Source organism: Pleurodeles waltl, chromosome 7 (genome assembly GCF_031143425.1).
Source record: "Pleurodeles waltl isolate 20211129_DDA chromosome 7, aPleWal1.hap1.20221129, whole genome shotgun sequence".
Taxonomy (NCBI): Eukaryota; Metazoa; Chordata; class Amphibia; order Caudata; family Salamandridae; genus Pleurodeles; species Pleurodeles waltl.
Window position 1 is genome coordinate 1,052,908,351 of NC_090446.1, and position 22,795 is coordinate 1,052,931,145.

The window sequence follows — 22,795 nt, forward strand, 5'->3', positions numbered from 1 at the left end:
ACCTCACGACAGCCTCCAGTACCTGCACCTGCACCCAAAACAGGTAAAGTGACACCTCCTACAACCACCTCCTCTTCCTCCACTCCCAGAGCCCCTCCAGCTACCCATCCCAGTGTACGTCAGAAACTGTCCCTATGTCAAATTGACCTTTTTGCCCCCCCCCCTCCAATTCATCAGTCCCGTCGTAGCGCCTCAGCCAAAAAGCCTCCAGTACCAGTGGTGCATGTACCAGGTTTTTGGAGTGCCCCGTCCACCAGGGCAGGCAGTAGGACCCGGAGCCAAGGCACTGTCAGCCCACCCCCTGTAAAGGCTCCGAAATTGGAGAGTGGACGACGGGACCGTGTCAAGACTCCTGGTGGGACAAACAGTGACATGGGATCCAAGGCGATTGGTGAGTCATCTGTAACTCAAAAGAAGGTGGGGAAGGTCCCGAGGAAGTCTCCCCAACCTGTTGTGAGTGTCACAGCGGAGAAGTGCGCCATCATTTCCGGCGGTCCAGACACAACCACCAGCACCGTCGTCACTGGTCAGGAGACCACCGCCAGAGTCACAGCCCAGGAGGGCTCAAGTATCGTTACAGGTCAGGAGACCACCACCACCGCCAGAGTCATAGCCCAGGAGAGCCCAAGTATCGTCACTGGTCAGGAGACCACCGCCAGAGTCATAGCCCAGGAGGGCTCAAGTATCGTTACTGGTCAGGAGACCACCGCCACCGCCGGAGTCACAGCCCAGGAGGGCCCAAGTATCGTCACAGGTCAGGAGACCACCGCCAGAGTCATAGCCCAGGAGGGCTCAAGTATCGTTACTGGTCAGGAGACCACCGCCACCGCCGGAGTCATAGCCCAGGAGGGCCCAAGTATCGTCACTGGTCAGGAGACCACCGCCAGAGTCATAGCCCAGGAGGGCCCAAGTATCGTTACTGGTCAGGAGACCACCGCCGGAGTCACAGCCCAGGAGGGCTCAAGTATCGTCACTGGTCAGGAGACCACCGCCAGAATCATAGCCCAGGAGGGCTCAAGTATCGTTACTGGTCAGGAGACCACCGCCACCGCCGGAGTCATAGCCCAGGAGGGCCCAAGTATCGTCACTGGTCAGGAGACCACCGCCAGAGTCATAGCCCAGGAGGGCTCAAGTATCGTTACTGGTCAGGAGACCACCGCCACCGCCGGAGTCATAGCCCAGGAGGGCCCAAGTATCGTCACTGGTCAGGAGACCACCGCCAGAGTCATAGCCCAGGAGGGCCCAAGTATCGTTACTGGTCAGGAGACCACCGCCACCGCCGGAGTCACAGCCCAGGAGGGCTCAAGTATCGTCACTGGTCAGGAGACCACCGCCAGAATCATAGCCCAGGAGGGCTCAAGTATCGTTACTGGTCAGGAGACCACCGCCGGAGTCATAGCCCAGGAGGGCCCAAGTATCGTCACTGGTCAGGAGACCACCGCCAGAGTCATAGCCCAGGAGGGCCCAAGTATCGTTACTGGTCAGGAGACCACCGCCACCGCCGGAGTCCCAGCCCATGAGGGTCCAGAATCCCACAGCCCCGCTGGGCAATGATGGAACATCAAGCCACACACCAACGTCCAGTGTGGAGTTCGTCATGCCACACACCAATGTCCAGTGTGGAGTTCGTCATGCCACACACCAATGTTCAGTATGGAGTTCGTCATGCCACACACCAATGTCCAGTGTGGAGTTCGTCATGCCACACACCAATGTCCAGTGTGGAGTTCGTCATGCCACACACCAATGTCCAGTATGGAGTTCGTCATGCCACACACCAATGTCCAGTGTGGCGATCGTAATGCCACACACCAATATCAGTACCAGAACTGCCATGGCAAAGCACTGCTGAACAAGGCCAAGACCGCCATGGCTAAGCACTGATGAACAAGGCCAAGACTGCCATGGTGAAGACCGCTAAACAGGGCAAAGACCGCCATGGTGAAGACCGCTGAACAAGGCCAAGACTGCCATGGTGAAGACCGCTGAACAAGGCCAAGACTGCCATGGTGAAGACCGCTGAACAGGGCAAAGACCGCCATGGTGAAGACCGCTGAACAGGGCAAAGACCGCCATGGCAAAGCACCGCTGAACAAGGCCAAGACTGCCATGGTGAAGACCGCTGAACAGGGCAAAGACCGCCATGGTGAAGACCGCTGAACAGGGCAAAGACCGCCATGGCTAAGTACCGCTGAGAGACTGTGGCTTTGCACTCCCCAGGATGGCACAGTGGGCAAGCCACCCACTGTAGAGACTTGAGAGACTGTGGCTTTGCACTCCCCAGGATGTAACAGTGGGCAGGCCACCCACTGTAGAGACTTGAGAGACTGTGGCTTTGCACTCCCCAGGATGTAACAGTGGGCAAGCCACCCACTGTAGAGACTTGAGAGACTGTGGCTTTGCACTCCCCAGGATGGCACAGTGGGCAACCCACCCACTGAAGTGACTTGAGAACCTGTGGCTTTGCACTCCCCAGGATACATCAATGGTCATGGAGCCCCGTCGTGGATCTGGCTTCGCATTCATCTGGCTGAGGTGCCCCCAATTCCCTTCCCCCTGAGGTGCCTGTATTGTTTCTATCTGATGCCCCGGCAGTGTTCTCTCGGATTTTGGTCAGGTATCTATTGTGGGCGTTGCCCATGCATTTTTGGACTGTTGGTGCACGGACATTGTTGTGTACATGTCTGCACTACTTCTTGTATTGTACATTTATTTATGACTGATTTCGTGAAATATATATCCATAAATTTTTTGATGAGTAGTATATTGGCACAATACAAAGTTTGACCGCTATTCGCATTGTCTTTGCATTCTTCCGGGGGCATTGTGGGTTGTTACTGTGATTTTTGTGACTGCATTGGTGTGTATGTTGTAATATGCGAGGGTGGGGGTGTTTGGTGGGTGTCCCCGTAACTTTTGCCTCCCTCCTCCGCCGTGTCGTAGGTGCTGTACTCACCGGTTTGTTCTGCGCCTATGTCGCTGTTGGTCGTAGATGAGCAGGAATGCAAGGGCAGATAAGATTTGTAGTTCCGGCTCCATGGTGTCCTCGTTCCTCGTGGGATGTGTTGAGGTGAGCGTTTTCCCATAGCACAAGCTGTTTCCGCCGTGTTTTTATCCACGATGAATCCGCCCCGGAAAAGGTGGTGGATTGGTGTGTTGTGATAGTGTGGGCGGTACATTGACTTCCGCCTGTCTGTTGGCGGTGACCGGCACGCTGTTTGTCTGTACCGCCGTGGCGGGCGATGTGTTAAAGTGGCTGTCTTAGTTGGCGGTTTCCGCCAGGGTCGTAATTCCCTTTTTTTGTCCGCCGGCCTGTTTGCAGTATTACCGCAGCTTTAACACCGTCCGCCAGGGTTGTAATGACCCCCCATATGTGTTTAAACTTTCAATGAATGATGTAATAATACCCAGAGTTGTTTCTGATGACTGGGATGTGAAAACAGTTGATTCCATGATGACTGAATTGCAGTATTATACTGTATTTCAAAGTGAAGATGTTTATCAATCTAAAGAGGATTATGGTGATATGTTTTGCTATAATTATTATGGGCACCGTTTCATTCACAGAGCAAGTACCCCAAAGACTATTTTTAATTACACACAATGGGAACATTGTCCAACTCCACCACAGGGGAGTTCTAAAACATATTCGGAAAAGTTTACATATTTTTATGGGCACAATGTTAAAAATGCTGAGTCGTATTATTTTAAATTGCCATCATTGGAAAAAGTACATCTAATATTGACAGATACGAAATTCATTTATTCGGATTCCTATGAATATTGGCTGAAGTCGATTGACTTAAAAAGTCGGTGGGGAACTAGAAATTGACAAATAAGGGGGAAGGGAGCTTTATTTAAAGCATGCCTGATACCTGTTCAAATAATATTTTTAAATGAAGCCGTACAACAAACAAGGTGTTTAGGGTTAGCAAAGATTAAGGAATTGAATGTGCACAGTATTCCTGCCCCTGCAAAATTTTACAAATGGCAAAAGTATACAAATGTAACAGAAGATCAGCTCGATGAATGGGTCCAGAATTGCAAGTTTAATGCTTCACTGTCACGTCCTGGCAGGTGGTTATTGTGGCCAGTAGATACCAATGGGTGTCATAAACGTTTTATAAACTCCACGGGGGTTTTAGTTCTAGTAGGCCGGACCCTTGCTATGTGTCATCCGAACATGCAGGTATAGTAACAACATACAGTTTAGGGAAACTATGCCAGCAATGGTTGAAGAGTTCCTCACTAGATGCTGTTAGAGAACACCCCAGTCTCCTGTCTAATAACACTGATTTACAGAACTTCCTGTTAGGCCCCAGCAAACAATGCAGAAAGCGCTTCTTACACGTAGTCTATAACTAAATTTAGAAGCTTTCCCAAAAAGAAGCTGCTGCCCGGTTAAGGCAAATAGACCAGAAAAACTTACAGAACGCATTAGCTGTTGTAGATAATGGGATTAATACCCTGTCCAACTGGATATACACTTAAAACAACATTGTCTCTTCTGCAATAGACATAATACAAAGTGATATTTTTTTCTACACCATGGACAGAGTCAACTAAGGTCCATTATGCAGTTGGGTTGGACACTTGAAACATTGAAGGCAGGTCGCGTTCCCTGGCAACACGTTAGAGCAAGGGATATATTTTCTACCTTTAATTTAATGCGGCAACAACAACTAATGGCTAAAAAAGAAGCGACTTATGTCATGTTAAATGTTGAGAAGTTAGAAAAGTTGCCTTTTACTGTGGCTGAAATACCATCTGCTGAGTGGTTAATACACGGGATCATTAATCTGCCTATTTCAACACTCCAATTCACGTCCTGTTTAAAACACATTCCAGTAGGCAGATATGAAAGGCTGGGAGATAGTTACATTCATGAGGTGTGGGAGCTGCCCTTCTCGTACAAATGTGTCAGTGGCATGAAAGAGGTCTTTCTTAGCGGTAGTGAATGCAAGTCTTCTGTCAGCCATTCAATGGTTTGTAAACAGCTGTCCTTGCACGAGCGTGTAACGCTTCGGCAGCAAACTTGGCTTGTGTTCTGATGGGAGTTCCAGTCCCCTTGATTCGACCTGCGTTCCAGGTGCTTTCAAATGGCAGTTATGTTTCCTCAATAGTGAGGGATGCGAGCCGGGATAGTTTATGTTGTTTCAGTCTCAAAGATTTTTACATGCTGCGGAAACGTACTTTTTCCTCCCACAAGACAGAGGGAAATAGCTGAGAGTTGGTCCCGTATTGCTACTTCTAATGTGAATTTTGACAAGTTGAGCAGACTCAAGGCTTTATTGTTCCAAAAACATGTGGCGCTTACATCTGCACGCGAGACCTACGCACTTCAGGTGGCAAGGTCATCAGCAGAGATACGGTTCCTTTTAAGTACTAACTTTCCGAGACACTTTGGTGAGCTCGTGGGACGAATATTTAATGCGTCCAGTACTGGAATCGCAAATTTCTTTAAGGCTGTTGGTTCTGGTTTTGTTCAGACCTTCTCCTCTATATTCTGTTTAAAACCATCAGCCATCCACTCAATATTCTCTAGTATTTTCGGGGGATTTCCGATAACTTTGGCTATAATAGGTGGCATTTTGCTATTGCTACTTTTTCTGCGCAATGGCTGTCCCGCCGCAACAAGGAGGAATGAAAGCACTCCTTCCAGCGCAGCTGTGTTGTGAATGCATGATTCAGTTCTTCAGAGCAACACTCCTGGAGCAATTGAAGTGTGACTGGTCTCTTTCATTCACACCGGTTTTGCATTATGTGCAGCCCTTGTTTCAGTGCCTCTGGTGCTCGTTTGAACATACACTGAAAGTTTGCCTTTCTACGCAGTGCTTGCTTTTATTGGACGCTGATCTGTTGATGTTCTCGCTGATGGCTCATTACCCGACATGCGCGTTAATGTTGCCTTTGCTACAGGAAGCTGCATACGAGTTGCCCTTCATGGAGGATGCAGCTCTGAACTCATTATTGGGCACACCATGGAATGCGGCTGGCTATGGAACACAAATGCTCCTTGGTTCTTCTCGGCGATGAGTTTCTTACTTTACCACCTGCCGAGGTGGAGGATTTCCTTTATTCATTTGTCACAGATTCGATTAGCAACTTCCAAATGGACTCTGACTCTTGAAATTCGGCTTTTTTTTTTAGTCTAAAAGTTAATATTTTTTAAATTGTCCTTTTATATATGCTCAAGTCTCTTTTTATATTGTCATCATTGACATTTTTATATATATCTTAGGTTGAATTTTAGACGCTTTTATACATAATCAGGCTTTGAACCACCTTTAAACCGGCCAGTGGAGGGTGTTGTGTAGCCATTTTAGTTATAGGTCCATGGACGTTATTTTAGCAAAACCTGGCCCGCAGCTGTGCACTTTAACCTAGATATATTTTATTCTGCTTTGTTTATTATTTTAACAATAGCCACATTTGCGGTCTTGTTTTATTTCTCTCTATCTAGCTGTTCTTTGCCTAGGCCAGCACTGGGTTCTTAAACAAGACATGTATTTCACTGTGTGCTTCTCTCCAGTAAGATAGGTTGCCGGTAAATGTGGTAACGCTTTGTCTCTGGTATTCATAGAAACATACACATCCTTACGTAGGGACATTTTCTTATAACATCAGCTGTTTTATTATAAAAACACCTCACTGTCCCATACATGTTAGAGGGAGATTCCAGCCAGATGACCACAACTGTATGCTGATTGCTGAACGCTTCACTACAGCTGCTTATGCAGACCTCAGGCCTTTTGCTCAGGTATGGGGGATGATGTCTTCCCAGAGGAACCTGAAGGGCAGAACTAGAGCTTAACATGCCTTGCTCTAATATAGCCTAAGTAGGAATTAGTCTATTGACTCTAGTGACAATATGGTAGCGTTATTTCTATGCTTCACTCTCCTTGTCACAATTTTAATCCTGTCATGCTTTATCGTCCTGGTTATTGCAGTACATGCTTTATTATCGAAGATGCAGCTGTATCATTAAAACCTTATTGAAACATATACCTCCTCTGCTTGTCCTAGTACATGTGAGACTAATGTAACTGAGAGAAACGGATGCGATCTGAGTGACCATGATTTCCCTGAGGAGTCAATTGTGTCAAGCGCTTGGCTGCCCAATCATCCCTGCTCTTGGGTAGAGATGACGCACTGCTAGTTAGCCGGAGCAAAACCGGGATTAGGCCCACCTGTAGTGGGTTAGACTCAGTCTGCCACACCGCAGGCGATTCTGCTGCTCAAATCCAGTAGTCTCATTAGAATAATGAGAGCCTATGCGACAGTCTAACCAGCTGGGGATATGTGTTTCCACCTTTCAGTCTGATTCCGGGAGTTCTGGCGCAAGTTCGTCAGCAAGAGAGGAGATAACCCTGGTGACTCCTTTCTGGAGGACACAATCCTGGTTCCCTGTAGCTCTGGAATTCTCTTGCGATGTCCCACGCCTGATACCGGTTTGGAGCAACTTGTTGCTGGCCCCACTGGGGAACCTGCGTCCGTTGATCTCGATGGGCATGTAACACCTAATAGCATAGAGAATTTTAGGAAATATTGGCACATGCCAGACATTTCTATGCACACTTCCTTCTACATTAATCAGACATGGGCATCCGGCACCCAGAAACGATATGCCTCCGCTTGGAGACGATGGGTGCATTGGTGTTCAGAATGGGATTCCTATCCCTTTAATGCCTATGTCAGTTTGGTGATTAACCTTCTAGCTTCTTTGGTGGTCTCCGTTCTTGCCTATAGATCAATTAACAACTATTATTCAGCTATTTCAGCAGGTCACCTTCCTGTTTCCGGCAGACCAGGTGGGGAACATCTGGTGGTATGTGAATTCATGAGGGGCATTTGTTTCTCTAATCTTCCTCAGCCCTGTTACTCGGCCCTTTGGGATAATAATGTGGTCTTACCATTTCTGCAAAAGTGACCAGAGAATAGATACCTTTCTCATAAACAATTATCGGCCAAACTGACCTTACTTTTGTGCGTTATACCCTGTAAAAGAGTGGCAGATGGCATGGGGCTTGATTTGGCTGAGAGATTTTTTTCTCCAGAAGGGGTTTCCTTTTCTATTTCTATATGAACAAAAACTAATCTTAGAACGGGGTTCTACCCAGCGTTTCCCCATAATTCTAAGTTGTGTGTAGTCTAATGCTTAAAAGCTTATGAAGCGGCCACATGTGAATTCAGGAAGTATGCTGAAGGTCAGGTGCTTATTGCTCTTCAGAAACCTTTTAATCCAGTGGCTTCCACCACCATGGCTAGATGGATTTGATGGCTGCTCTCTGAAGCAGGAATTGACACCTCCATTTTTGGAGTGCATTCATTCAGAGGAGCTATCTCTTCTAAATCCTTTACTTTGGGGATCAGATTGGAGGATATTATGAAAGGGGCTGGCTGGTCGACAGAGTCGATGTTCAAGGCATCTTATTATTAGCTGATTGTGGATATCACTTTGGTGGTGGTGAATCAGCTTTAAACAAGCATAATCGAAGCCTCCGGCCCTCAGATAGAATGAAAAAAATCTCTAGTTTGCGCAACAAGAATTAAGGACACGGAGGCGAGGATTATCCCACCCTTTGGCGCATGGCAATTCTTCATACAAGTTAACTACTGGATATCCTTGTATTAGATGACACATTGTTATCCCACCTTGTTATGACATGTGTTGTTGATGAAAGTTTTCATTTCTATATGGACTGTTCATATCACAGTGGATATTATGAGTTCTCTATGTGTCTGATTTTTTCCAGGTTATGATCAGAAAAAGAACTGAAGATTTCAGAGTTTGATGGATCGTTCTTTTCAGTGCTGTTGTGGCTTCGATCTATGTGGACCTCCGGTTTGGATGTGGCTGATAGTCAAGATCTCCTCGGATGGATGGCATCAAGGTTTCCCTTGCTGGATTTAGAACTTGTTCGGAAACTTTTATAGACTCTTATTGGTCTAAGTTATTCGTGTTCAAAACATGTCGAATTTATGGAGAGTTTTTCAGTGTAAACTTTTTCTTTGAATGCAAAGAAAGAGGAAGTGTTATGCAGTCAATAGCTCATATAGATGCTGTCTCTATGGTTGGTCATGTGATAAGGGGTGTATGGGATATGTACTGTTTTAGTAAACTTTCTTTTTAGTGGCTGCTGGATCAACTAAAACATAGAAACAGAAGCATAATCCTTGCCTCTGTGTCCTTAATAGAATTGAAAATTGTTGTTGTATAAGCTCGAAAAATGTTCATTGTCCAGCGCGTGCCACTTTCACTTACTCATTTTTCATGTGGAGCATGGACCGCATACTGATGCTTCATTTTGTTTAGTTTCGTTCTACTGCTTGTGCTGTGACATATACTTTTTTCATTCTTCTCAGTCATTGTCGTGTTACTTCTTCTTTCCTCTTCCTGCGCATGTTTCCACCTTGTCCTTGTGGTTATTTCATTTTTCTTCTTCCCCCTCACCCTGAGTCTGTGTGGCTTTTTCCTTTCCACTCTCCCAATGAAAGTCATTTTGCTTCTTTCCTCTCACCTCCCACACTGTTGTTGTTTCTGTTGCTTTTACTCTTTCACCTCTTGTTATCCATGTTGCCCTCCCACCCGTCACAAGAAAAAAAACACTATGACATGGCCAGGGCTGGCTGTATCATAGCGCTTTTTCCCCTTTCGTTCTCTGTATTGTTTGCTCCCTGCTTCTTGTCCATGTTGCCTGCTCCCTGCTACCCTTCCTCCCATTGTCCATGTTACCCACCCATCATAAGAAAAAAATGCACCATGATGCGGTCAGTGGTGGCTGTATTATAGTGCATTTTTGCTCTTAGTCATGCTGCACGGTTGACACGCTGCTTACCCATATTAAATGCACTGTATGGTGGACAGGCACACAGACAGTGTGCCATGTCAAGTTTGAGTTTTAAGTTTGCACCAGAGCACTCAGCCTGCAATGGCAGTGCTGGGTGCATTTGCATGCATGGTCCTAGAGGGTGGCACAATCAGTGCTGCTGCTCTCAGGGGCCTACCCCTAGTACCATATGCCCTGGGCACATAGGTGCCCACTTACTAGGGACTTGTAGTGGTAGCTAAGGGTGTATCCACTTATGCCCATACATCACAACAGATTCAGGTAAAGAGCTCTGGCCCAGGGGACCTGGTTAGCAGGGGCCTTGGGCACTGCAATTTCTAGGACACATCAACATCAGGCAAAAAGTGGGAGGATAACCATGTCAAAAAGAGGCTCTTTCTCACACACCAGGCTGTAAAGATGTTCAATAAGCGGTGGATGCAAGTTGTGGCAATAATTGCAAAATATTTTAAGAAGTCAGGCTCTAATGCATCTTCAAAAACATGTAGAGATCTAATTAGCTGCAGCTTTGCCAATAGGAAATACAGACCTTGGTGAATCCAAAGGGCCCATTGAACTTGCTCCCAAATATAATGGAAATTGAAACACTGGACCCAGTTTAACCAGAGCAGATACATACCTTGTAAAATCAAGGGAGTTCCAGGGCAGGCAGAAGGCACGGGCTCAGCCCAGCCCCTTCGTTTGAACTCCCACAGCACTGAGGGCACATACAATGCTACCACTTCGGCTGTTCTTACAGCATCCTCTTTTTACACACCATGTTCTCCATGCTGTCTCTGTTGCCCCTCAGCTCCCCTTTGCAACATGCTCAAAGCAAGCAGTATTTGTAAGAGAGAAAATGTCTTTTGAATTGTGGAAAATATGTGGCTGTGGACCTGGTACTTCTTGTTCCTAAAGGTTATTCCTCATTCCAGGGAATTTAACTCATAATAGCCAGATTTAAGTGAAGGGTTTTAGTGGGGAGGCTGGCCAGAATTGTTAATTCCAGCCCAGACATCTCATCATGTTAGATTCAACAGACTCATAATTTGGCCTTGAGACCGAAAGTGCAGTTAAGGTTAGGAATACATTTTCAATCTGGAGAAATCACATAAACTGAAGAGAATAAGAGATGACTTGTGGTTGGTAAAGGAAAGTGTCACAAGCAAAGACTGTGACGATAAGCTGAGAAGGTAAGGTGTAAGATTGCATTGTTGAGTATTGGGAACAGATAGTGCAGGCAGAAGCCATAGACATGACTATTACAATATGGGGAATTGGAGGAACCATATACCAGTGACATTCATAGAGAGACTGCATCATTGTAAAGGCATACCAGGAGTGCCAGAGACTAGTGGTAACAAAGATAGACCGAGAGTGCAGTGGAGGGCAGACATCGACCGAAGCAGAGAGCCAAAAAATGCTCTGCTGTGCCCAAATCCACAATGCTCTTCATACTATAGGGTGCAAAACACCTTTATTCTTCTCCACACTTACAGATAGCATGTCGTCAGACACAACTAATCTACAGAAAAACTTCAATAGCTACCTGGCAGGGGGCTAAAAGGTACAGGATCCCAGCTATGTAGCTCGAGGTGGGTAACCAGCAATGTATCTTTGCAGTTTCCAGGCTACACAATACTTAATACCTGATGTTTAGCCAACAGTAGGTCTGGTCAAATAGTGTAAAACATTTGGGCCCTCATTACAACCCTGGCGGTAACTCCCGCTTTCCGCCGTGCAGAAGACCACCAACATACCGCTGTGGCCGCGGAATTCCGCTACAGGTATTACGACCCACAGCTCGGAGTCCGCCACAATACAGACACCCACACAAGTCCACCACACCAAAGGTCAGTGATAAACTGGCGATACCAAAACCTACACTGTCACGCCAACAGGAATACGCCAACACTATCACGACCCACGAATCAACACAGCGGTCTTTCAACCGCGGTAATCCATTGGTGGTACACACCACCGCGCTCAAAATACACACACATTTACAAAACACAACCACATTGGACAATTCGAAATACACACACCTGATACACATACACACACCCACACACCCAATCCAATATAAAACACACACCCATATCACCCACAAACCCTTACAACCAAACTTTTGAAAGAAGGCCAGAGAGAGACTCTATCTAAAACAACACCAGCATCCACAGACACACAACACCATCACTTACACAACATCCACGCACCTCAAACAACATACACCAACACATCCCCTCGCACATCACAGCCGACACTACCTCACACATCACCCACACCGCATCGTGGCACCTCAAAGACACCCCAGGTTCTCTGAGGAGGAGCTCAGGGTCATGGTGGAGGAAATCGTCCGGGTTGAGCCACAGCTATTCGGATCACAGGTGCAGCAGACATCCATTGCAAGGAAGATGGAGCTACGGCGCAGAATTGACGACAGGGTTAATGCAGTGGGACAGCATCCAAGAACACAGGATGACATCAGGAAGAGGCGGAATGACCTACGGGGGAAGGTACATTCCATGGTATCCAGACACCAGATTGCTGTACAGAGGACTGGCGGTGGACCCCCACTTCTTCCCCCACAACGAACAACATGGGAGGAGCAAGTCGTGGCAATCATGCATCCTGAGGGCCTCGCAGGAGTAGCAGGAGGACTGGACTCTGGTAAGTCATATCTTAACTACTTTATCCCCCCCACCCCACCTGCATGCCATCACATACCGCCTCCCTTACCCTCACACCCATCACCCCAACAACCCACAGATACCCCACTAACACAACCCACACATCCCAAAACCAAGCCCTGCATGTAACACCAATGCATGGACACCCATCACCAAAGCATGTCCAGTAGAGAGACTCACTCATGCCCCAAAATTACCAATCACACAAGGGCCAAGGCAATAATGCAAGCACAGGAGTAGAGGGTCACTCACCCATTGCACAAGAGGATAATGGCACACACAGATACAATAACTATGCATTTACACCCCAACAGGACCCGTACCCAACGTCACCGGACAGGAGGTGCCAGACATATCCAGTCCCCCCACAGAAGAGGCCCACAGTGATGACAGCAGCTCTGCATGCCTGGATCAAGATGACCAACCCGGCCCCTCAGGGACCTCGGGACAGTAGGTTCCCCTGACACAGTCACAAACCACCACTGAACCTCCCCCCTCAGGAAACACCACCGCATCACCCACCCAGCGGGCCCATCCCTCTGTCCCCAGGACACGTCAATCAGCAGTGTGTCCACCACTACAGGGAACCCAGGCAACCCCACTAACACAGGACGATCAGGGACCGGGGGACAGGGGCAGTGGGTACACGGTTCAGGGGACAGGGGCACAGGATAACAGGGAAGCTGGGAGGACTGCTGTGCGACGGGGGGACAGGCCCAGGGAACCGACACTCCACGAGGCACTCTCCAACATCATGGGAGCTTACCACCATTCCCAGGAGACCATGGGCACGGTACTGGCCAAGTTTCAGGAGACCCAGCGGCTGCAGTAGGAACACTACCTGGGGATCAGGGAGGACTTGAAGTCCATCAACACCATCCTGGTCACCATTGCAGGGGTGCTGCCAGACCTTGTCAACACCATGAGGGACACAGTGGCACACCAACGGGCCCCTGACACTAGCCTGGACTATTAATAGCCCTCCACCTCCGCCAGCGCTAGTGGACAGAAGGCACTGCCACAGGAACAACATACCACCAACACCCCACCCCCTGCAGATGGAGAACCACCCCACAAACGGTCCCTGAGATCCAGGAACAAGACAGAGAACATTGCCAAGACCCCTGCTAGGAAATAAGACCCCCCTGAATGTCACCCTTCTGTCCCACTTTGTCACCCTGTCCACCTTAAACTGCCATTGCTCCACTTCCTATGCCTCTTTGGACAATGCACTTGTGAAACAAATAGACTGGACTCTGCCATGGACATTCCTCCACCATCACCCCAGCCCATTTTATAACCCCCTCCACTTTCTTGCACAGAAATAAACACACTTCAATCACAAAACAATCTGGAGTCAGTCTGTGCTTTCACAAATGTGTAATTGCAATATCTATGGAATATAGCAATGTCAATGTACTTGTTTGCATACCAATGTAACACAGCTGTAGGCCAGGAGTAAGCATAGCAGAGGGCACAAATTGGGACCCAGATCTGTGAAATGGAAAGCCAAAGTGACAAGTCAGGGTCCATACACTGAGTGAAAATGACAGACTTATGCTAGCTCCAACAAAAGTATGAGATGTGGGAAGCAGTTACATCTTCTTACCTGTGTCTCACTGGAAGTATTGCATGATGATGTTGTTTCGGTTGTCCACATCCTCTTCTTCTGCCCCCTCTTCTTCACTATCCACAGGCTCCACAGCTGCCACAAGACAACCATCTGGCCCATCCTCCTGCAGAAAAGGCACCTGCCGTCACAAAGCCAGGTTGTGCAGCATACAGCAGGCCACGATTATCTGGCACACCTTCTTCGGTGAGTAGTGTAGGGATCCACCTGTGAGATGGAGGCACTGGAATCTTGCCTTCAGGAGGCCAAAGGTGCATGCTATAATCCTAGTTCGCCCATGTGCCTCATTGTAGCATTCCTCTGCCCTTGTCCTGGGATTCCTCACTGGGGTCAGTAGCCATGACAGGTTGGGGTAACCAGAGCCACCTGCAAATGTCGAGGGACAACTGTTAGACACACACTAACCCTTAGGGACAAGCCCATACCCAGACACCTATGTCAACTGTATTGGGACCTTGGGCTCACTTATTAGCCACACCCGGTGCCTCTGGAGTTGCCCTATCACATAAGGGATGCTGCTATTCCTCAAAATGTAAGCGTCATGTACAGAGCCAGGATACTTGGCAGTGACATGGGAGATGTGCTGGTCTGCCAAACACACCATCTGCACATTCATCGAATGGTAGCTTTTGCGGTTTCTGTACACCTGTTCATGCCTGCAGGGGGGTACAAATGCCACGTGTGTTCCATCAATGGCACCAATGATGTTGGGGATATGTCCCAGGGCATAGAAGCCTAGATAGGTGTGACGCAGTTAACATCCATCCCATGTGGCCCCCTAAAATGGCGGCTGCCTGACCTGTAAGGTGGGAGAAGGGGAAATGAGGTAACTGCGCTGGCGTTGTACACCGTCTCGGTGGGCAGTCGAAGACCGCGGCGCAATTCTGCATTGGTTAACATTGGGCCCTATGGGTCCCAGGAGCCAATGACGATGTATGCCGGCGGTGACGGTACACACCACCGCGGACGTGACCGCCATTTTCTAGTTGTTCACTCACTTGATACCTGACCTTCAACAGGAGAGGACCTACACTGCAAGTGCTGCTGTGACCTGTGTCTGGAAGCGACAATGGCTATAGTGTCTGGGAAAAGAGCCCCTGCCTTCACATCGGAGGAGTTGGAGAAACTAGTGGATGGGGTCCTCCCCCAGTACATGCAACTGTACAGTCCTCCAGACAAACAGGTGAGTACACTGTGAGCATGCTGCTTGGGCAATGCCTGTTTTGAGTGGTGTGGATGGAAGATACATGGGGGGGGCTGAGGCCAGCATGTGCGGATGGTCAGTGTATGTGCGTCAGGGCATGGGTGGGCACTGGTGGGCAATGACTATGACGGTCCGGATGGGTGAGTAATTTCCTTTCCCCCTGTACCATTCCTCTAGGTCAGTGCCCACCAAAGGAAGGGTATTTGGCGTGCCATCGCCAAGGACGTCCGGACCCTGGGGGTCAACCACAGACGGAGCACCCACTGTTGTAAAAGATGGGAGGACCTGCGCCGCTGGAGCAAGAAGATGGCGGAGGCCCAGCTGGGGATGGCCTCCCAACGTGGAAGGGGTGCCCGTCGCACCATGACCTCCCTGATGTACCGGATCGTGGCGGTGGCCTATCTGGAGTTGGATGGGCGCTTGATGGCATCACAGCAGCCACAAGGGGGTGAGTACACTCACATTCAGCTGACTCTGCGCGCATTACGAGGTGTCTGGGTGGGGGAGGTGGGCTGTGGGTTCCCCTAGGCCAGGGCCAACTTGGTAGGCAAGGTCCCTTGTTAGGGAGGCTCTGTGGCACCCCAACCCCACTAGTGGTAAGAGCCATCTACACTTAGTCAGGCTCCTGTGACTTCCAGGTGTGCAGGAATTGGGTTAGGCATAGTACCCCATGGGGATGGGAATTTTATAGGAACTGTTAGTGCATGGCGTAGTGCTGAGGGCTGCTCCCTGTGTGTTGTGTCCACCAACGGTAGTGGTGTTGCATGCACTTAACATGTTTTTCTTCTATCATTTCCCCCCCTTTTTGTTGTCTCCCTGTTCTTGTGTGCAATAGCATCATCATGCGGAGGAGCAGTGGCACCGGAGCAGGAGGGAGCTGCAACCCACTTGGCCATGGAGGGTGAAGCAATGGAGTCTGAAGCTACCAGTGGGACGGAAGGCAAGGGGAGCTCCACAAAGGGGACAGGAGCATACACCAGTGACAGCGACTCCTCCTCTGATGGGAGCTCCCTTGCGGTGGCGGGCACTTCTGTGCCCACCGCATCAACAGGTACAACCGCCACCCCCCCTACCAGCACCGCCCTCCCAGCATCCCCTCAGCGTGTTTCCCGTGCCCGCTCACCCAGGAGGGTGGGCATCTCCTTCGCCCCAGGCACCTCAGGCCCTGCCCCAGTCAGCCCTGCTGCCCTCATGGAGGAGGCTATTGACCTCCTGAGATCCCTCACTGTTGGGCAATCTACCATTTTGAATGCCATCCAGGGTGTTGAGAGGCATTTGCAACAAACAAATGCATACCTGGAGGGCATTCATTCTGGGCATGCGGCCCAACAGAGAGCATTTCAGGCTCTGGCCTCAGCACTGATGGCAGCCATTGTCCCTGTGTCCAGCCTCCCCCCTCCAACTTCCACTACCAAGACCCAATCCCCTGTACCTCAGCCTATCCCAAGAACACCATCGGACCAGCATGCACACTCATCAACACACAAGAGTGGACATGGCAAACATAAGCACCACACATCCCACAGGCACTCACCAAGCACCATACCCATGCAGACACAGCAACATCCACTGCCTCCACTGTGTCCCCCTCCTCCACGTCCTCCTCCTCCCTCTCTGTCTCATCTCCACTCACACCTGCATGCACTACATCTTCGGCCACTGCCTCCATCACCAGCACGCCCATCACCACACACCGCTCATGTGCCATCACCAACCCCACTACCATGCACACATCCCCTGTTTCCTCTCCCAGTGTGTCTGTGAGACCTCCTCCCAAAGTACACAAACGCTGGCACACACCCACCCAACAGCCATCCACCTCACAACAGCCTCCGGCCCATGCACCTTCACCCAAATTCAGTAAAGGTACACCTCCTACAACCACTACCTCTTCCTCCACTCCCAAACCCCCTCCATCTTCCGGTCCCAGTGTGTCTAAGAAGCTTTTCCTGGCTAACATTGACCTCTTCCCTTCACCCCCCTGTCCTTCCCCTGGGGCCAGGCTTTCCAGGTCCCAGCCCAGCACCTCAGCCACCAAATCCCCAGGCGCAGTGGTGCCAGCAACTGCAGGGTCATCGAGTGCGCCACCCATAAGGGCTGCCAGTGTGCCACGTAGCAAGGGCAAGGACATTCCGCCACCTGCCAAGGTGAAGAAGGTGCCCACATCCCGGAGGGAGAAGCCGCACCTACCAGCCACCAAGGGCTCCGCAAAAACAAAAGGGGATAGTGGCAAGACACCTGCAGCACCATCAAAGGTGGGGAAGGGACAAAAGCAGAAGAGCAGGTCAGGACAGGGCACGGTGGCACTGACTGAGGGACCAGTGTCACCCCTTCTGTCCACGACAACACCAACCTGTACGGCGGCAAACACCGCAAGCTGCACCTCCACCTGCACCACCACCAGCACCGCCACCTGCACCTGCACCGCCACCTGCACAGCCACCGGCACGTCTGCAGCCTCAGCGACAGTCCCCAGCATCCCCCCCCACCCCCCAGTGGGCAGCCGTCCGAGGCTGCAGGAGATGTCCTGCTGTGTCCCTCAGCAGGTGCTGACCCATGCACCACCACAAGCACCGCCGTCACAGACACCACCGCAAGCACCGCCACCAGTCCCGCGATGTGCTCAGACAGTGGCACCACCGCTGACATGGCTACCATCCCCAGTGGTCAGTCGTCTGAGGCTGGAGGAGACTTTCTGGACCCTGGCCAGCTTCCATGAGGCATGACTTCCATCACTGTTTGCACCTGCAGGTGGAAGGCGAAGCCGCAGCTGTGTGAGGTATGTCGCTGCCTCCATGGCATATCTTGCTACCTGTTCCTCTGCAATCTCGTGGCACACACACCCAGGTGAGAGAATGGTACCAGCCACACTGCACGTGGAGCACTCTGGGCACCAGGCCCCTCCAGAACCAGTGGAGAATGACATCCACTACCTCAGTCCTTGGCAGGATGAAGCACTCTGAGCACCAGGCCCCCTCCTGAACCAGTGGAGAATGACATCCACTACCTCAGTCCTTGGCAGGTTGAAGCACTCTGGGCACCAGGCCCCCTCCAGAACCAGTGGAGAATGACATCCACTACCTCAGTCCTTGGCAGGATGAAGCACTCTGGGCACCAGGCCCTCTCCAGAACCAGTGGAGACTGTTATCCACTTGTGATACTGTGGTTTTGCACTCCCCAGGATAAAGCAGTGGGCAAACCACCCACTGGAGAGACTTGAGAGACTGTGGTTTTGCACTCCCCAGGATACAGCAATGGGCATGGAGCCCCCTCGTGCAGCAGTGGCGTCGTGCATTCATCTGGCTGAGGTGCCCCCCCTCCCCCTGAGGTGCCTGTTTATTTTTGATCTGATGCCCCAGCAGTGTTCTCTCCGTTTCCAGTCAGGTATCTTGTGTCGGCTTCGCCCATGCATTTTGCGACCAGTGGTCCACGGACAATGATTGGTACACTATCCAGACTTGTGTAGTTGGTGTACATATTTGTATATACTGAATTTTGAACTTTGACTATCAGATTTTTCGTGATTACAATTGTTACAATCATTTAACTTTGTCCTTGCTTTCTTCCGGGGGGTTGGGGGTGTATATGTAATGTTGCTGCATGTATTTGTGTGTATGTTGTTGTGGGTGAGGGTGGGGGTATTGCGTGTTGCGTGTGTGTGTCACTCTCTTTTCCCTCCCCCCGTGTTGTAGGTGCAGTACTCACCATGGTCGTCGACGGCGTCTGTCCTGCTCCTGATAGAGCAGGAGGAAGAGCAGCATAGGCAGGACCTGCAGTTCAGGCTCCATGGCGTCCTGGTTCCACGTTAGGTGTCGAGAGGTGAGTGGTGTCCCTTCTGTGTACTGTTTCCGCCGTGCTTTTGAGAGCTTTGGTTCCGCCCCAGAAAAGGTGGCGGATAGGCCTGTTGTGATAGGGTGGGCAGTACATTGTGTTCCGCCTGTCTGTTGGCGGTTACCGCTGCGGTGTTTGTTTCTACTGCCGTGGCGGTCGGAGTGTTAAAGTGGCTGTCGATGTTGGCGGTTTCCGCCATGGTCGTGATTCAATTTTTTTTCTGGCCAGTTGGCAGTATTACCGCCGCTTTAACACCGACGCCAGGGTTGTAATGAGGGCATTGGTATTTATCCAGCTTTCACCAACACAGTGATTTTTCTTTGTTATTCGCTCTACTTTAAGACAAATAATACTTAGATCCTGATTTATAGATTAGCCAAGAGGGAGCCCTGCATTGCAGCGGCAACAGAGTTCCCCCTCTGCCTTTATTATGGTCCGCCTGCCCAATTTTGATGCGGGCAGATCATAGGTTTGACAACAGCGAAGGCAACTCTGGGGGTCATTCTGACCCTGGCGGTCATGGACCGCTAGGGCCAACAACCGCGGGAGAACCACCAACAGGCTGGCGGTGCTTCTGGGGCCATTCTGACCGCGGCGGTAAAGCCGCGGTCAGAAAAAAGGAAACCGGCGGTTTCACGCCGGTTTCCCGCTGGCCCAGGAAATCCTCTACGGCGGCGCTGCAAGCAGCACCGCCATGGGGATTCCGACCCCCTTCCAGAAACAGGATGGCAGGAACGGGTGTCGTGGGGCCCCTGTCTCTAGTTCTTTTGCTATTTTCTTGGTCGACAGGCACAAATGTACATATTGGGCCTGATTACAACTTTGGAGGAGGTGGTAATCCGTCCCAAATGTGACGGATATACCACCAGCCGTATTACGAGTTCCATAGGATATAATGGACTCGTAATACGGCTGGTGGTATATCCGTCACTTTACCGTCACTTTTGGGACGGATTAACACCTCCTCCAAAGTTGTAATCAGGCCCATTGTCTGTTATTTAGCCATCAGCCAAGTAAATAGTGATGTTCCTTTGATATTTGCATGGCCACTGACCATGTGGCACATAATCCCTCCTAATTAGTCAGCAGTCACAGGAACAGTGAAGTTTCTTGACTATTTGAATGGCTGCTGGCCAAATGGTATTTATTAACTCTATTATTAAGTCAGTGGCTGGGTAAATAGTGCTGTTCCATTCCTGTTTGTACAGGCACTGGCAGCCATTTAAATAGTGAAGCTTCTTTGCTACTGGCACAGCCAGTAATCACATAATACATAGTTTCTGCTATTTAGTCAGCTGCTTGGCGACAGTGAATATTCCTTGCTATTTGCACGACCTCTGACCATTTATTACAAAATATTCGCTTTTTAGGCAGCAGCCAAGTAAATAGTGAAACCCTACTATTTGCATGACCACCGGCTAAATGTTAGATAATGCCTCTATGTGGCCCTGTAACTAGCATAGAGAACTCACTAGTTACTTGGAAGACGGCTAAATAGCCGCCACCATTTTTTATAGACATCATCTAAATTTAGATGGCCTAGAGATACTTTGCAAAACTTGTCAACACTGCTGTTCAAAGAGAAGCATTCAGTTTGAACGGGAGCTTGGTATTGTTAGCTTAGTTCAGAAAATGTACATCATGGAAACGGATTACCTGGCTGCATTAGATGTAACATGAATATATTTAAAAACTGGTATAGTGCTGAACTCCGAGGGACACCACGGCTGATTTGCTGGTGTGGTCCCTGAAAATCTCTTAAACACTTCAGCCGTGTCCTGACCCTGAGGACAGATCTTACCCAAGCCAACAGTGTACCCCCGTTTTCTACATTTTAGAATTAGCTTCTGTGTTGTTACAGTTCGCTTACAATGAGGCTGTGCATTTTAATGAGTCATTTCACGATTGGGAAATCGTACTGACGAAACCAAAAGAAGGAAGGAAGTTGGCTCTGTGATCTGGCCCAGTGGTGTGTCATGGATCAAAGGCTGCTTCGAATTAATCAGAGAAACCCTGCTTTAACATCTTTGGTCAGCAAGATATTACTGGCTCACGCGCTCAATGGATTACTGTGCAGATGAAGATTTGATATCAAGTAGTTGATATTCTCCACATGGGGAACAATTTGTAGATGTTATTTGCTTTGGTAGAAAGACAGGGGCATATTTATACTCCGTTTGCGCCGAATTAGCATCGTTTTTTTCGACGCAAATTCGGCGCAAAACTAACGCCATATTTATACTTTGGCGTTAGACGCGTCTAGCGCCAAAGTATGGGCAAATAGCGTAATTTTTTGGTGTGAACGCCTTCCTTGCGTTAATGAGATGCAAGGAAGGCGTTCCCGTCTAAAAAAATGACGGCGACGCAAATGTGTCGTATTTATACTCCCGGGCAAAAATCACGCCCGGGAGTGGTCGGGTCAAAAAACCCCGCATTTGCGCCACTTTTTAACGCCTGGGTCAGGGTAGGCGTTAAGGGGCCTGTGGGCTCAAAATGAGCCCACAGGTGCCCTCCCCTGCCCCCAGGGACCCCCCCTGCCACCCTTGCCCACCCCAGGAGGACACCCAAGGATGGAGGGACCCATCCCAGGGACATTCAGGTAAGTTCAGGTAAGTATACATTTCTTTTTTTTTTTTTTTTTTGGGTGGCATAGGGGGGCCTTATTTGTGCCCCCCTACATGCCACTATGCCCAATGACCATGCCCAGGGGACATAAGTCCCCTGGGCATGGCCATTGGGCAAGGGGGCATGACTCCTGTCTTTACTAAGTCAGGAGTCATGTAAATGGCGTCTGGGCGTCGTTAAAAATGGCGCAAATCGGGTGGAGGCGATTTTTTGCGTCAACCTGACTTGCACCATTTTTAAGACGCCCTAGCGCCACTTTTCCCAACGCCGGCGCTGCCTGGTGTACGTGGTTTTTTTCCACGCACACCAGGCAGCGCCGGTCTGCTTGCGCCGGCTAACGCCATTCAATAAATACGGCGCCCGCATGGCGCTTCAGAATGACGTTAGCCGGCGCAAAATTTTTTGACGCTAAACTGCGTTAGCGCAGTTTAGCGTCAAAAAGTATAAATACGGGCCACAGAGGGGCATATTTATACTCCGTTTGCGCCGAATTAGCGTCGTTTTTTTCGACGCAAATTCGGCGCAAAACTAACGCCATATTTATACTTTGGCGTTAGACGCGTCTAGCGCCAAAGTATGGGCAAATAGCGTCATTTTTTTGCGTGAACGCCTTCCTTGCGTTAATGAGATGCAAGGAAGGCGTTCCCGTCTAAAAAAATGACGGCGACGCAAATGCGTCGTATTTATACTCCCGGGCAAAAATCACGCCCGGGAGTGGTCGGGTCAAAAAACCCCGCATTTGCGTCACTTTTTAACGCCTGGGTCAGGGTAGGCATTAAGGGGCCTGTGGGCTCAAAATGAGCGCACAGGTGCCCTCCCCTGCCCCCAGGGACCCCCCCTGCCACCCTTGCCCACCCCAGGAGGACACCCAAGGATGGAGGGACCCATCCCAGGGACATTCAGGTAAGTTCAGGTAAGTATACATTTCTTTTTTTTTTTTTTTTTTGGGTGGCATAGGGGGGCCTTATTTGTGCCCCCCTACATG